The 14,430-nt window shown below is 40.5% G+C and overlaps 1 protein-coding gene and 1 non-coding gene across 2 annotated transcripts in view; one reads left to right on the top strand and one right to left on the bottom strand.

The window, feature by feature from the left end:
- Positions 1-8,266: 8,266 nt before the first annotated feature.
- On the bottom strand, positions 8,267-8,348 carry TRNAS-GCU (transfer RNA serine (anticodon GCU)). The gene has a single exon. It is a non-coding gene; the product is annotated as a tRNA-Ser (tRNA).
- Positions 8,349-8,497: 149 nt separating this feature from the next.
- The window catches only part of KNL1 (kinetochore scaffold 1), a 67,441-nt gene continuing 61,508 nt past the window's right edge, over positions 8,498-14,430 (top strand). Inside the window, exon 1 of the mRNA XM_047863731.1 lies at positions 8,498-8,815. The gene's annotated coding sequence lies outside the window, so the exon portion shown is untranslated. The remainder of the gene's footprint in view (positions 8,816-14,430) is intronic.

Genomic DNA, 14,430 nt, shown 5'->3' with positions numbered 1-14,430 from the left:
GGTGAGAATGTGAAGAAAGAGGAACCCTTTTGCACTTCTGGTGGGAATGCAAACTGGTGCAGCCAATCTGGAAAACAGTATGGAGGTTCCTCAAAATATTAAAAATAGAACTACCCTACGACCCAGCAATTGCACTACTAGGTATTTATCCAAGGGATACAGGTGTGCTGTTTCAAAGGGGCACATGCACTATTGACAGTAGTTTATAGTAGCACTATCGACAATAGCCGAAGTATGGAAAGAGCCCAAATACCCATTGACAGATGAATGGGTAAAGAAGATGTGGTATAAATATTCAATGGAGTGTTACTCAGCAATCAAAAAGAGTGAAATCTTGCCATTTGCAACTGTGTGGATGGAACTAGAGGGTATTACACTAAGTGAAATTAGTCAGAGAAAGACAAATATCGTATGACTTCACTCGTGGAATTTAAGGTACAAAACAGATGAACATAAGGGAAGGGAAGCAAAAATAAGATAAAACAAGGAGGAGAACAAAACATAAGAGACTCAAATACAGAGAACAAACTGAGGGTTGCTGGAGGGATTGTGGGAGGGGGGATGGGCTAAATGGGTTAGTGGCATTAAGGAAGACCCATGTTGGGATGAGCCCTCGGTGTTACATGTAGGGGATGAATCACTGGATTCTACTCCTGAAATCATTATTGCACTGTATGCTAACTAACTTGGATGTTTAAAAATTAAAAATTAAAAAGAACGCTTGCTTTGTACATAGTAAACAATATTCTCTATGCTTATGATTATTGTTTTCTTCCCCTCCCAATCCTCTGGGTACTCTCTTCCTTTCATTTGAAGCTTGTCCAAATTTACAAAACTGCAACATTTTTATCAGCTATTAACCACACCAAACTGTTAAGAATTGCCTAGTAAAGTTGAACATGCACATAATTAATGATTCCACTTCTACTTATGTAACCAGAGAAACATTTGCACACGTACCACAGGAGACATGTGTGGGATTATTCACAGCAGCATTCTTGTAATAGCAAAAAACTGGAGACAACCAAAATACCTATCCATAAGAGAATGGATATCTAATTGTATATTCAGACAATTGTATATTTAGGAACAGTGAAAGTGAATGAACTATATGGATAAAATAATGTTGAATGGAAGAAGTCACAGATAAATGAATATAATATGATTCCATTTATATAAAATTCAAAAACAAGTAAGACAAATTTTTAGGGATATATACATGTATATTTGCTTAAGAAAAGCAAGAGCATGATTAACACCAAATTTAGTAGTTATCTCTGGTGGGAGGATTCCAGCAGGGAGGGGCACACAGGAAGCTTCAAAGGCGCTGTTAATGTTCTGCTTCTTAAGCTGGGTCATGTTAACATGGCATTGGTTTTATTATTGTTCCTTTAAATTGAATACACAGTATATTACGTATATATGTATTGCGTCACTGTATAATATCTTTCAAAATAAAAAATATAAAAAATGTTAGTAAAATACTTCTTTTTGTCTCTTTGTTTAACCTTTGGTTATCTCTGAAATAGTGACCCTCCTCTTTTAGTCCCCCACCACTTAACTCCTAAGGTCTATTTGACCTCTGTGTAGCTGGTGGTACCACTCCCACATGCCTAGGCCATCGGACACTTTCACCAGGGGTAGAAAGCAAACTCTATATGTCTGGTATTTGAGAGAATATGAGAAGGAATATATAATAATTTGTGAAAGTGACCACTTTAATATGCCTTAGCAGATTCAAACACTGCTCTTTATCATAAAAGAACAGGGATCTAGGGGCGCTTGGGTGGCGCAGTCGGTTAAGCGGCCGACTTCAGCCAGGTCACGATCTCACGGTCCGTGAGTTCGAGCCCCGCGTCGGGCTCTGGGCTGATGGCTCGGGCTCTGGGCTGATGGCTCGGAGCCTGGAGCCTGTTTCCGATTCTGTGTCTCCCTCTCTCTCTGCCCCTCCCCCGTTCATGCTCTGTCTCTCTCTGTCCCAAAAATAAACAAAAAGCGTTGAAAAAAAAATTAAAAAAAAAAAAAAAGAACAGGGATCTAAAAGCAGTTTATGGCTTTTGTGTTCTAGATCTGGCATACTTTCAGACATAAAGAGAGCTCTGTGCCTTGCATTTCCTAACACTTCAAATCATGGCATCTTAGACACAGATTCTTGAAAATACTTCACTAATTCAAGAAAATAATAAATGATACAATTTTTCTGGTTCTTTTTTCCTATAAACTTTCTAACATTCTAAATGTTGAAGTTAAGGTAGGTTGAGAATTTAAAGAGAATAGCTTTGTATCTGATCCTAAGTGCTAAGTTTTCCAGAATCAAAATCAAGGCAAAATTGTAAGGATTAAGAATTTTACAAGCCAAGGAATGCCAAGAATTGCCAGCAAACCACCAGAAGCTAGGAAAATATTGTGGAACAGATTCACCCTCACAGCCCTGTTGGCACCTTCATTTCAGACTTGTAGTCTCCATAACTACAAGACAATTCTGTTTAGCCCATGATGCTGAAACAACGGCTGCCTCTGTTACTTGTTAGGTTACACGAAAAATGACTGCTGACAGTCATTGAAGGGAGACTTTATTGGCAATGATCCTTTCAGTAAGTACACAGAAACCATTGTCAAGGATCCATTTCAACTTTTTAAAAAAGATTTTCTTATTCATTCATTCATTCATTCATTCATATTGAGAGAGACAGGGCACAAGTGTGTGAAGGGCAGACAGAGAGAGAGGGAGAGAGAGAGAGAGAGGGAGAGAGAGGGAGAGAGAGAGAGAGAGAGAGAGAGAGGGAGAGAGAGAAGCAGGGCTCACCTGAAGCAGGGCTCATGCTCACCCAATGCAGGGTTCAAATTCACCAACAGTGAGATCATAACCTGAGCCGAAGTCAGATGCTTAACCAACTGAACCACCCAGGTGCCAAGATTTTATTTCTAGTCTCTACATACATTGTGGGGCTCAAAAACTCACAGCCCTGAGATCAAGAGTCTCATGCTCCACCAACTGAGCCAGCCAGGCACCCCTCAACTTTTTAAAAGTTAGAAAAAAAGTTCTTTTTTTTTTTTTAAACTTTATTTATTTTTGAGACAAAGAGAGACAGAGCATGAATGGGGGAGGGTCAGAGAGAGGGAAACACAGAATCTGAAACAGGCTCCAGGCTCTGAGCTGTCAGCACAGAGCCCAATGCGGGGCTCGAACTCATGGACCGGGAGATCATAACCTGAGCCAAAGTCGGTTGCTTAACTGAGCCATCCAGGTGCCCCAAAAAGCTTCTTTTTTCACATTCATATGTAGTTTCTCTGCCATTCAAGAATTTAAAAATCAGAATTCTAAATCCATAGCTATATTAGTTATCAACAGAAAGTTGATAATTGAGATGACTTTGTCTCTCTTAATAGTCCATTTTAATCACTCAGTATGCTGTCATAATTCAGAACAAGTGCAGCCTTCATTTGTCCATCAGTAACACTTCTAAATATTTACTAAAGGAACTGATAAAGATAAATCAAAACATTTAGATAAGAATTTCAAGAAAATCAGGGCGCCTTGGTGTCTTAGTTGGTTGATAGTCTGACTGTTGGTTTCAGCTTAGGTCTTAATCTCAGAGTCGTGAGTTCAAGCCCCACATCAGGCTCTGCGCTGGGCCTGAAGCCTACTGAAAAAAAAAACAAAAAAAGAATTTCAAGAAAATCAGAATCTTTGGGGCGACTGGGTGGCTCAGTCGGTTAAGCGTCCAACTTTGGCTCAGGTCCGATCTCACAGTTTGTGAGTTTGAGCCCCGCACCCGGCTCTGTGCTGATAGTTCAGAGCCTGGAGCCTGCTTCATTCAGATTCTGTGTCTCCCTCTCTTTCTCTGTGACCCTCTCTTACTCATACTCTGTCCCTTTCTCTCTCTGTCAATAAATAAATAAATTAATTAATTAATTAAAAAAATTTTAAAAAGAAAAGAAAATCAGAATCTTTGAAAAAGCCAAAGGGAAAAAAATGCTCAAAATCAATGACCCAAAGAGAAACAAAAAACTTAATGCCCCAGGGGCATGTGCCTGGGTGATTAAGTTGGTTAAGCATCTGACTCTTGATTTTGGCTCAGATCATGATCTCTGCACTGACAGTGAGGAGCCTGCTTGGATTTCTCTCTCTTTCTTTTTCTCTCTCTCTCAAAATAAATAAATAAACTTTTAAAAATCTTAACAAAAAAACAAAAAGTAACTTACTGCCCTATAGTATCACAATTAAAAAAACAATGATTGCTCCTGTTGCTAACTCCATGGAGTCATTGGTCACATTCCCAGGTCTTGCTTTCGTCCATTAACTTGCACTTTTAGAGTTGGATTTGATCCAATTTTACTACTTTCTGGAAGATTTCGTATGGAAATGTAGAAATTTAGAAATCTGGAGGTGCCTGGGTAGCCCAGTCAATTAGGCTTCCACCTTTGGCTCAGGTCATGATCTCATGGTTCCTGAGTTTGAGATCTCATGGTTCCTGAGGTTGAGCCCCAGGTTGGGCTCTCTGTTGTCAGCACAGAACCCACTTTGGATCCTCTGTCCTCCGTCTGCTTCCCTCTCTCCATCCCTCCGCGGCTCACACATGCACACTCTCCCTCTCTCCCTTTCTCTCTCAAAAATAAATAAACATTAAGAAATTTTTTAGAAATCTGGAGCATTGTTCCTCTTCAATGTGATGGGAAGGAAAGGTGTAACTGGTTGTTGTTTGCTAATTATCCATAGCTACCTCCGCAGAAGACACAAAGCAAGGGGATAGAGCAAGTGTTGTTCCCCTAGTCTATTGGCATTTATTCATGTTGTCCTTCCTAAGCAAGGTTACTATAAACTGAGTTTTATCATCAGGTTACTAAAAACTTTCAGTTTTTGCTCTATTAATCTTCCATATGAAAACATTATTTAGTTTTCAACTCAGGAGACATTCCCAGAAGCTGTTATAGCAAGAGGGATGTTTTCACATAATAGCATGCAGCTCAGGGAATTATTTGAGCAAAGAAAAATGTTTCTGGTTGGTGTTGCAGGCACAGAGAATACCTAGATTCACTCTCGAACTTCTTCAGGCCTTGTCATGACTGTTTTCCTATAACTGGTTCTCCAGTGAGACCATACTTCCTAATGGTGAGGAACAGACTAAACTCACTTCTGTCATTGCCTGGCTCTCCAAACCAATCTTTGTGAGCCCTGAAGCTCAAGGTCTGTGTTTTCATTGCAAGAGTTAATAAAGTGGAGGCACACCAAAAAAAACCTTTTTTTTTCATTTGGTTTCAGTTCTTCCTTCAAAGCTCTGTCCTGTCACCAACTAAACACCGGACAGTTCTTCCCAGAGCACCTCATTCTTGAAGAGAGTGGGTTTTCCTGAAACTGGATTTGGAGAATGAAGACCCACTCCCTGGCACTGAAAAGTAAAAGAGCTGAAATATCTTGGCAGTGCTTTTGACTGTGCAATGATTTTTTTTTCTCTTGTGTTCTTCCAGCGGTTGAGGAGTCCTGCAATAGTTCAGGATAAGCCTTGTGAAGAAGAACCCCGGTGTTGATAGAGAATGGTCTCCCTGACCTGTGGTGTATTGACAAATTTCTGGGAGTGATGGGGGGATCTTTCCAAAGGTAGGAGGCATTCCTGCAGAAGTCCCTTGTCCAAGTCTTGCGGTTGCAGTTTCGCCAGTAGATGGCGCCTCTAACTCTTTTACTGATGTACTACATATTTATTTTTCCGTTGCTAACCCAAGGTCCACCCGCCCCCCTCCCCGCCCTTCTCAGCGCCCATCGTGGCCCTTTAAATAATCTGGGACGTTTTTGATTCTTTTGATTCTCTTAGAGAAAGTTAAAATAGGCACAGTTCTTACAGGTCAAGAGATTATAGAAAATGCAAAAACTGGGATTGTCATGGCGAGGATCCCTGCAATTTCATATGAAAGAAACCACAATGAACTAAGCATGAAAACAGGTAAAGAACTGAAGACTGGAAAAGTGAGCCTCCACTCACATTTTTTTTTTCTCCAGACACTTTCAGTGCCTTGTATTATCAGGATTTCTACAGCTGAAGATTTTCCTTTGGGAAAGCAATCCGCTTGCTTTTTATTTGTACAGACTGGACTCATGAATAGACTATCAGTTTTCCATAGGCACTGGTCACTGCCAGAAGCAGGCAGAACTCAGAGAAATGATGCAGGCTTGCCAATCTTTAGAGAGGTTGCAGTCCTAATGGGCAATTTAAAAAGTGTCTGGCAAGTCCTGGGGGAAACCCAGGGAGTTACAGTAGCAACTAGTAGGAGTGCAAAGGCCCGACAGCAAGAGAGAGAGCACAGGGTCCAGTTGCAGGGAATCCAAGAAGGAGCTGCAGGTTGCAGGGCAAGGGGGAGGCTGGTTGATGTGGATGATGTCTAAGCTGAGATCTGAAGGAGGAGCAGGAGCCAGCCAGGCAGGGGTGAATTGGAAGGAGGTACAGGGGAGTAGGAACATGTTCCAGGGAGAGGAGTGGGAACAGCATCTGTGTAGAGAGAGAAAGGCCTAGTTCAGGTTGAGGTCAGTATCTTCACGGTGCTTTAGAAAAGTCTCCTCAGAGATTCTTACCCGTTTTTGTGACATAGACCCCTTTGGCAGTCTGCTGAAGTCGTTGGGTCCCTTCTCAGAATATTGTTTTTAAATGCATAAAATTAAGTTTGTTGGAATTCAAAGGCAACAGTTCTGTTGGAATACAATTATCAAAATATTTTTAAAATCTGTGTTACAATAATATAATAATGTATGTACCTTCAGGAATGTGTAACATTACAAGATGTATTGGCAAGTGTAATAACTATTATTTTGAAATAGTTATGAGCATGTAAGGGGATATAAAAATTTATTAAAACATCTGTGATTTCTCTTGGTAACAAAATCACAGGCAACGTTAATATTACTGTAGTTTGTTGCTTACCTTTACTGAAGGCAGTGCTTTCAATGATAGATTAGTGAAAATAAAGATGTATTTTTTTCCTCCAACCAAATAACCAATTGAATTCTATCCATAGACACTTTATGAGTGTGTGGAAATCAGACCGAAAACCTTTCTTAACAGCAGGGTGGTGAATGGATTGAAAGAGCAAGACTGAAGACAGTTGCTGGGGTGAGCCAAAGCCCTCAACTGAGGGAGGCATCAACATTCCCAAGGGATTTGGATTTAAGGACGGAGGAACCAGTGGTGCCAGCAGAGCAGGGGCTTCTGCCTTCCACTCTCAGTGCTGCAAATCTTTCGGAAGCACCAGCCATGTGCCAGATTCTGTGGCACTATGCAGCGTGCTCAGCCTTGTGAGAGAGAGAACATGTAAATCATTTCTGCAAGGGATTAATGAGCACTAAATACTAATCTCTGTCATGGTATTGGATGCTGATTAAGACCCACCGGAGTTCGACAGACTTGGGTTACACTGCCCTTTGTTACACAGTTACAGAAGCTGTATAGCCTCCGACAAACTTATCTTTCAGTGTACTCATCTGTAAAAAGGAGTAATAAAAATGTCTATCATGATCATAGGGTTATGATGAGTTAAAGTGATGTAATTCATTGTGGCTCCTGTAGATAATAAATAGAGGATAAACAAAGGCTAAATATGAGTTGAATAAATCTGCCTGATGACCTTTGAAGAGGAGAACCCCTCTATTCTTTTTCTCTCCCCTGTGCCTCCCTCTCAGCTTAAATCTGAGAGAGAGTTTAACACTTTCTTCTCTGGGAAGGTAGCCGTGTTTCAGGTCTTCACTCTCTGGCTTCTAGATACTGCCAAGGTTCCATATGTTGTCAACATCTTTTTAATGTTTCCCAGTGTATACTTTTCTTGAGCACATGCAGCCTGCTGGGAGCTGGAAGAGAATCTTCAACACTGTGCCTCCAAGTGGCTTTTGCAGTGAAACCTGGTATTTCATAGCAAGGACAGGTATTAAAAACCTTGGGGTAAGAGTTTATAGCAATTAAACTCCCTCACTCAGAAGCTAGGTTAATTAAGACGGAGCAGATCAGCATTAGAATATATAGGGATGGCAATAACGGTAGAATTCTATGCACTGTTGCTTGTTTCATATAAAAAGAAACTAAATCAAGCACACATGTGTTCTGGAATGTTTCTTTCCCTGTCTTCTTTATCTGTGAGGTTAGAGTGCTCCAAAAGACAGCTTTTGGCCAAGCCTGACGTTGGTGACGCCAGAATAAATTGACTAGTAAATCCGTAACTGGAATTATCAACTATTTTTACTTGCATAAATTTACGTCAGTCCGAGGCAAAAAAAAAAAACTACATCCGACGAGGATGGGATTCGAACCCACGCGTGCAGAGCACAATGGATTAGCAGTCCATCGCCTTAACCACTCGGCCACCTCGTCCCAGAAGCCTACTGCTTCCTGGTAGCTATAGGGAGTAATACTAGGGGGATATGACGCAATGTTATGGAAGCCGCCATTTTGTACGGAAACAAAGACCCGATATTGTTATAGCAAGTAATCAAAAGAAGATGGCTGCTCCCGTAATGTGAGGGATCTACAATGGGGAGGGACCAAGGAAAATTCGGTTGAAAACGAGATAACCTTGAAAGAAGTAAAACTGATACACAGACTGGGAAAGAAGTTTGCTTAAAGGAGTCGGGTACTGGGTTGTTCCGGAGCCTAAGGGGCGGAGCCGACGCGTAGAGCAGCTTTGCGCATGTGCAATAGCTAGGCGGTTAGATTTGAATACCTCACCGAGGCAGTCGGGGCGTTGTGAGGTGAAGTTGGTGGGTGGCTGCGGGCTCTTTCTGAGGAGCGCGCGGACCCCAAAAAAGTCTGAGGAGCATTTGTCAAGCAGTTGGACTGCGGTGGGTAAAGAGAATGATTCTTTCGTTCCAGGGTTCCGTGACGGAGGCTTTAGGTTTTTTCTGGGCGCTCTGAAGGCCCGGCGGTCGGAGGTGGGGACGCTCCCTCCCTCTTCCTTGGCGGCCTCCGAAAGCGCTGGGCCGGGAGTAGAAGTTTCTGCCTGCTTGGGGGTCCTTTGCTCACCCGGGCTTGCACTTTGTGCGCCTTTCTCCTCCATAGCACTTCTCCCTCCACACCTGGGCCCGTCGGGCCTGCTAGGATTGCGGGTCCGCGGCGCCCCGCCTTGCCATCTCTTCTGTCAGCGCTCCCGGACTCTTCCTCGCTCCCTGCGACTCCCGGCGGTTTGTATTTCCCACTCTGTCTTTTCGTAGGTATAAATGAAGTGACAGCGATGAGTGGTTTTAAGTGCTCGACTGGTCGTAGTTTATTTGCAGTGTCTGATCCGTGTGCTAGCAGCACTGAGCAGACATTCGGTTTCATGCGGTAACAAGAACATTAATAAAGCCAGTATCAGTACGCCGCAGACGAGTTTTGGCAAATCTCCCTGTGTCGTTTGTAGCTCGGAGTTAAACCCCCGTTTTCTTGCTGCTTATCTCAGTAATCGAGTTTAAGAAAAAATTTTCTCAAAACAGTATTGCCAATTGGATTTTTAGAGATAAAGTTGTAGAGATACGACAGAGAAAACCAGAGCAGAGCTTTTCACTTCAGTTGAATTGGATCACTCGAATTCCTCAGATATTTATTGGGTTCCTTGTCTTGTGCTAGGGCCGGGAGCGAATGATGCAGAGTCCCTAATCTGGAGGAGTTTACACACAGTCCAGAAAGGGAAATGATTAATATACACAAATATTTAGAATACAAGACAATGTAAAGGATGATAGGAAATTGTAAGGTGGTATGGGGGCACGGAAAGGGGAAAGCTTATTGGATGCTTTAGGCACTGGAGACTAAAGGAGGCTTTGTGGAGAAAGGGGCATGTGAGGTGGAACTTGTAGAGAAGGATGCTTTGCAGAGTTGAGTCAGCCTAAAATTTTGCTAATTAAAGGGTGGGTTCAAAGCAGTATAATTCTTTTTAACTGCGTGAATGAATGGCTGGAAATGTATACAAGATGACACATACAATGTTTGGAATGGTAGTATCAATGACGTGTTTGATGCTAAATAAGAGCATAGAAGATGCTCTAGATATTGATAATGCTGTCCAATAAAGCTTTCAGTGATAATGGTAAGGTTTTAGATTTGTGCTGCCCAACATGGTTACCATTAGTCACAAATGACAACTGAATGCCTGAAATGTGGCCACTGTGAGTGACGGCCGAATTTTCTATTTTATAGAAATTTAAATACCTATTGTATTGGACAGCACAAGTCTAGAGCCTATATTAGTGGACACCATGGAATACCTTAGCTCTAGGTATTGGTAGTGTAAATGCAGGAGTAGGCAAAGAGCCAGATAGAAAATATTTCACGTTTTGCAATCTAGGTGGTCACCTGGTCACCAGCATGGTCTCTGTTGCATGTTCTTTGTTTTTTGTTTTGTGTTCTTTTTCTTTTGTCTTCTACAACCCATTGAAAATGTAAGAAAAAACACTCATATAAGGGCTCCTTTGGCCCAGTAGCTGTAGTTTGCACACCTCTGGATTATTTAGACTAGTAATTACCAAACTTTTCTGGCTCAAGGTGCCCGAAGGTCAAAAAACAACAACAACAAACACACACAAAAAAACAAAAAACACATAATAGTTCCATTTATTAAGTCATTAGGTCCAAACAACTTAAAAAATTAAGTTGTAATAAATTTATGTCCTAACTGCTTAGTAGCCATTTGAAAAAAAAAATAATATGCATAAATTGAAGGAAAAGATAATATATTTTCTTCTTAAGTAATCTCAATTATTTACTAATTGGATATGTTTGCTTGTTGAACACTACACAACTTCTCAAATCTTGGAATCATACTGGACACTGCCACCCTCATCTCCTGTACCACGTTGATAAAAAATATGTGCTTCATATCATAGTAACTGCCAAAAATCTGACTTGGCAATAATATGTTATCAAAACTAATGTAATACAAATGGGTACTGTTTTGAACAAGTAGTATTCATGGTGCCCGACAGATGTCAAGAATTGCTGTTTCTCTCAAAAATTTAAAATCCTAGGACACTTCTGTGAGTATGCTGTAGCACCCTTGGGTGCCAGGTGCACACTTTTACAACCAATCAGTAATTAGTTAATGTGAGAGCAATAAAGAGTTCAACCATAACAGCATTTTATAAATGAAGCTTAACATGATCTGGGGTACCTATTTCTGTTGAAAGTGGAACTTACAGTTATATAACAATTTTTTTTTAAAGGAGGACCTAAATAAGCTTCGAATCTCATTTAATTAAGTGCTGCAGACCAGTAGGTCTGCAGGTTAGATAGGACTGTTTCAAACAGTGAAGATGTTTAGGTGATCTTGATTTTATAGTATTTAATATTTTTAACTGTGAATTTTGGTTTTTTTATTTAAACATTTTGAAAAATGTTTATATTTATTCTTGATAGAGAGACAGTGTGAGTTGGGGAGGGGTAGAGAGAGAGGGAGACCCAGAATTCGAAGCAGGCTCCAGGCTCTGAGCTGTCAGCACAGAGCCCCATGTGGGACTTGAATTCACGAACCCATAAGATGATGACCAGAGCCAAAGGCCAACACTTAACCGACTGAGTCACCCAGGCACCCCTCTGTGAATTTTGAATGTGTCACTGAATTTAAAAATATTCTCAAAAGGAGAAAAACTATGGAAGTCAGTGATGGTAGAGGTAACTTAAAAGAATTGTTTCTTAATTACTCATTCAAATATTTATTGAGCTCCTATTATGTACAAAGCACGTGCTAGTTTCTCAGAATATAATAGTGAGGGTAAGAGACACCAGCCTTATTCTCATAGGGTTTATTAATGGGTCATAGGTAGTTTGGGGAAGTAACAGGAATAATTACTTTATGTAACAGACTTTTAAATTGTAGTTGTGGTAATGCTACAAAAGAGACATACACAATGCTACAAAGGGTGCTTTTCGTGGCTTTTTTTGCCAAAAGAGAATAACAAATATAAATTCAGTGGCTCAGGAAAGAGCTTTGTGTGTGCAGGAATGGAAATGCCAATGTGGCTAGCATAGTGAGGAAGACAGTAGCAACAGGTGAAGTGTGAAATCTGAGAGGAAGGTGGAGACCAGATCTTGTAGAGCTTTGTAAATCCTGGTGAAGAGTTTATTCTCAGTACTATGGGAAGCCATTGAAGGGTTTTAAGTAGGTGAGTCTCTTAGATGTAACTTATGTAAGAAGATAACTGTCAGGGTACTTGGGTGGCTCAGTTGGTTAAGCCACTATCTCTTGGTTTCGGCTCAGGTCATGATCTCACGGTACATGGGAACAAGCCCTAGGTTGGGCTGTGCACTGCTGCACTGACAGCATGGAGCCTGCTTGGGATATTCATTCATTCTCTCTCTCTCTCTCTCTCTCTCTCTCTCTCTCTCTCTCTCCCTCTCCCTCTCTCCCCACCCCCCCTCCACCTCCTCTCCCCTCCCCCCTTCACACAGCCTCTATCTCTCTCAAGATAAATAAAGCTTAAAAAAAGAAGATAACTGTCTATGTAAATAAGGGACTATGGGGGATCAGAATGAAAGTAGGGAGACCATTAGGTGCATTTTGCAATAGTTTACATGAGAGGTAATTGTAGCTTGAACTATGTTGGGGGCACCAAAGATAGAAGTGAATGTATTTGGATATATATAATGCATGTGGGATATATATTGGAAATAGAACTACTAAGATTTTGTGAATAACAGAATTGGAAATAGGTGTCCTACTTGTTTAATCCCAGAGGGAAATGTTCAGTTTCACCATTAAGTTGATGTATGCTGTTGGTTTTTTAAATAGATATGGCTTGTTAGATTAAGGAATTTATCCTCTCTTCCTAGTTTGTTAGGCTCTTCTTTTTTTAAACATGAAAGGATGTTAAAGTCAAACTTTTTTCATCTTAGATGATCTTATGATTTTTCCATTTGATCTGTTGGTATGGCAAATTGTAAAGTTGATTTTCTAATGTTGAGCAAGTTTTGCATTACTGGAATAAAACCAATATGACTTAGATGTATTATTCTCTTTACAAATTGTTGGCTTCTTTGTGCTATCTATTTAGGATTTTTATATTTATGGTGCTGAAATTGGCATGTGATATTTCCTTTCTGGTACTGTATTTATTTGGTGTGGGGGTGGGTGTGTATGTGAGATGGAGATGTTTGCAAGTAAGAGCTTTCATTAAATACAAAATAATTACCCTAAAATGGTAAAAGTGGTTGCTTTTAAGGAGAATAGTGAAGTGCAGGGGGCTGCTATTTTTAAAAAATTATCTTGAAAAATCAACTTCTAAAAATATTGTAAGTAGGTATGGGTATTATATGTGAGCAGGAGTAAGTGAAACCAGAAGAATGGATAAACAAACTGAGAAAGTTATGGAGGATGAAAGGAGAGGGTCTGAAATCAAATTCTAATAGATGCCCATCATCTTGCTATATTGACAGCTAATTGAATAAATTGATATTAAAAAAGAAGCAGATTTTTGTTTCAGTTTGAAGTTCAGATTCATTATGAACTATTGTCCCTTAACTTGGCTTTTGTTATATATGATGAAAGCATGTAAAATATCTTTTAAGTATCTGGGTTTTTTTGGCGTTTTCTTTTGTTTTACTTCTAAAATAAGAACTTTGATGGAATAGTTTATGTATATGGTAATGATGTGGTAGAAATGCTAATACTGTTGGGTAAAATATGTTCTATTCTGTTCTCTGAAGTCTGCAGTAGAATTTTTTCTTACACAGAGGTGAAGTTCTAAAGTTAATGCATAGGGTGCCTGACTGGCTCTGTTGGTTGAGCGTCCTACTCATGGTTTCGGCTCAGGTCATGATCCTGGCTCAGGTCATGATCCTGGGGTCATGGGATACAGCCCCTTGTTGTCTCTCCGTGCTGAGTGTGGAGCGTGGTTAGGATTCTCTCTCTCTCTCTCTCTCTCTCTCTCTCTCTCTCCCTCTCCCTCTCCCTCTCCCTCTCCCTCTCCCTCTCCCTCTCCTTCTCCCTCCCTCCCTCCCTCTGCCCCTCTCCTGTGCATGCACACACACTCTCTCTAAAATAAATAATAATAATAATAATAATAATAAAATAAAATAAAGTTAATGCATTTAGTATAGTTATGTGTAGATAGGAACTAAGACCAGTTGAGGAAACTTCAGCTTATGTCTCTTATTTCACATTTGGAAATAGAAATATTCATTGAGTGGAATTATAAGCATAATCAGCTACACTTTTTATTTTATTTTATTTTTTGCTATTTATATTTTAGAGAGAGAATGTGCAAATGGGGGAGGGGCAGAGAGAGAAGGGGACAGAGGATCTGAAGCGGGCTCTGCACTGACAGCAGTGGCCCCCATGCAGGGCTCAAACTCATGAACCATTAGATCATGGCCTTAGCCGAAGTCAGTGCTCAACCAAATGAGCCACCCAGGCTCCCCTGAGCTACACTTTTTAAATGTTATTTTCATGTCTTAAAGATTTTTTGCTAAGTACTCACAGTTGAAT

Source organism: Prionailurus viverrinus, chromosome B3, assembly GCF_022837055.1.
Source record: "Prionailurus viverrinus isolate Anna chromosome B3, UM_Priviv_1.0, whole genome shotgun sequence".
In the NCBI taxonomy this organism is placed as follows: Eukaryota; Metazoa; Chordata; class Mammalia; order Carnivora; family Felidae; genus Prionailurus; species Prionailurus viverrinus.
The sequence above is the reverse complement of the archived record's forward strand: the minus strand, read 5'-3'. Positions and strand labels throughout refer to the sequence as shown.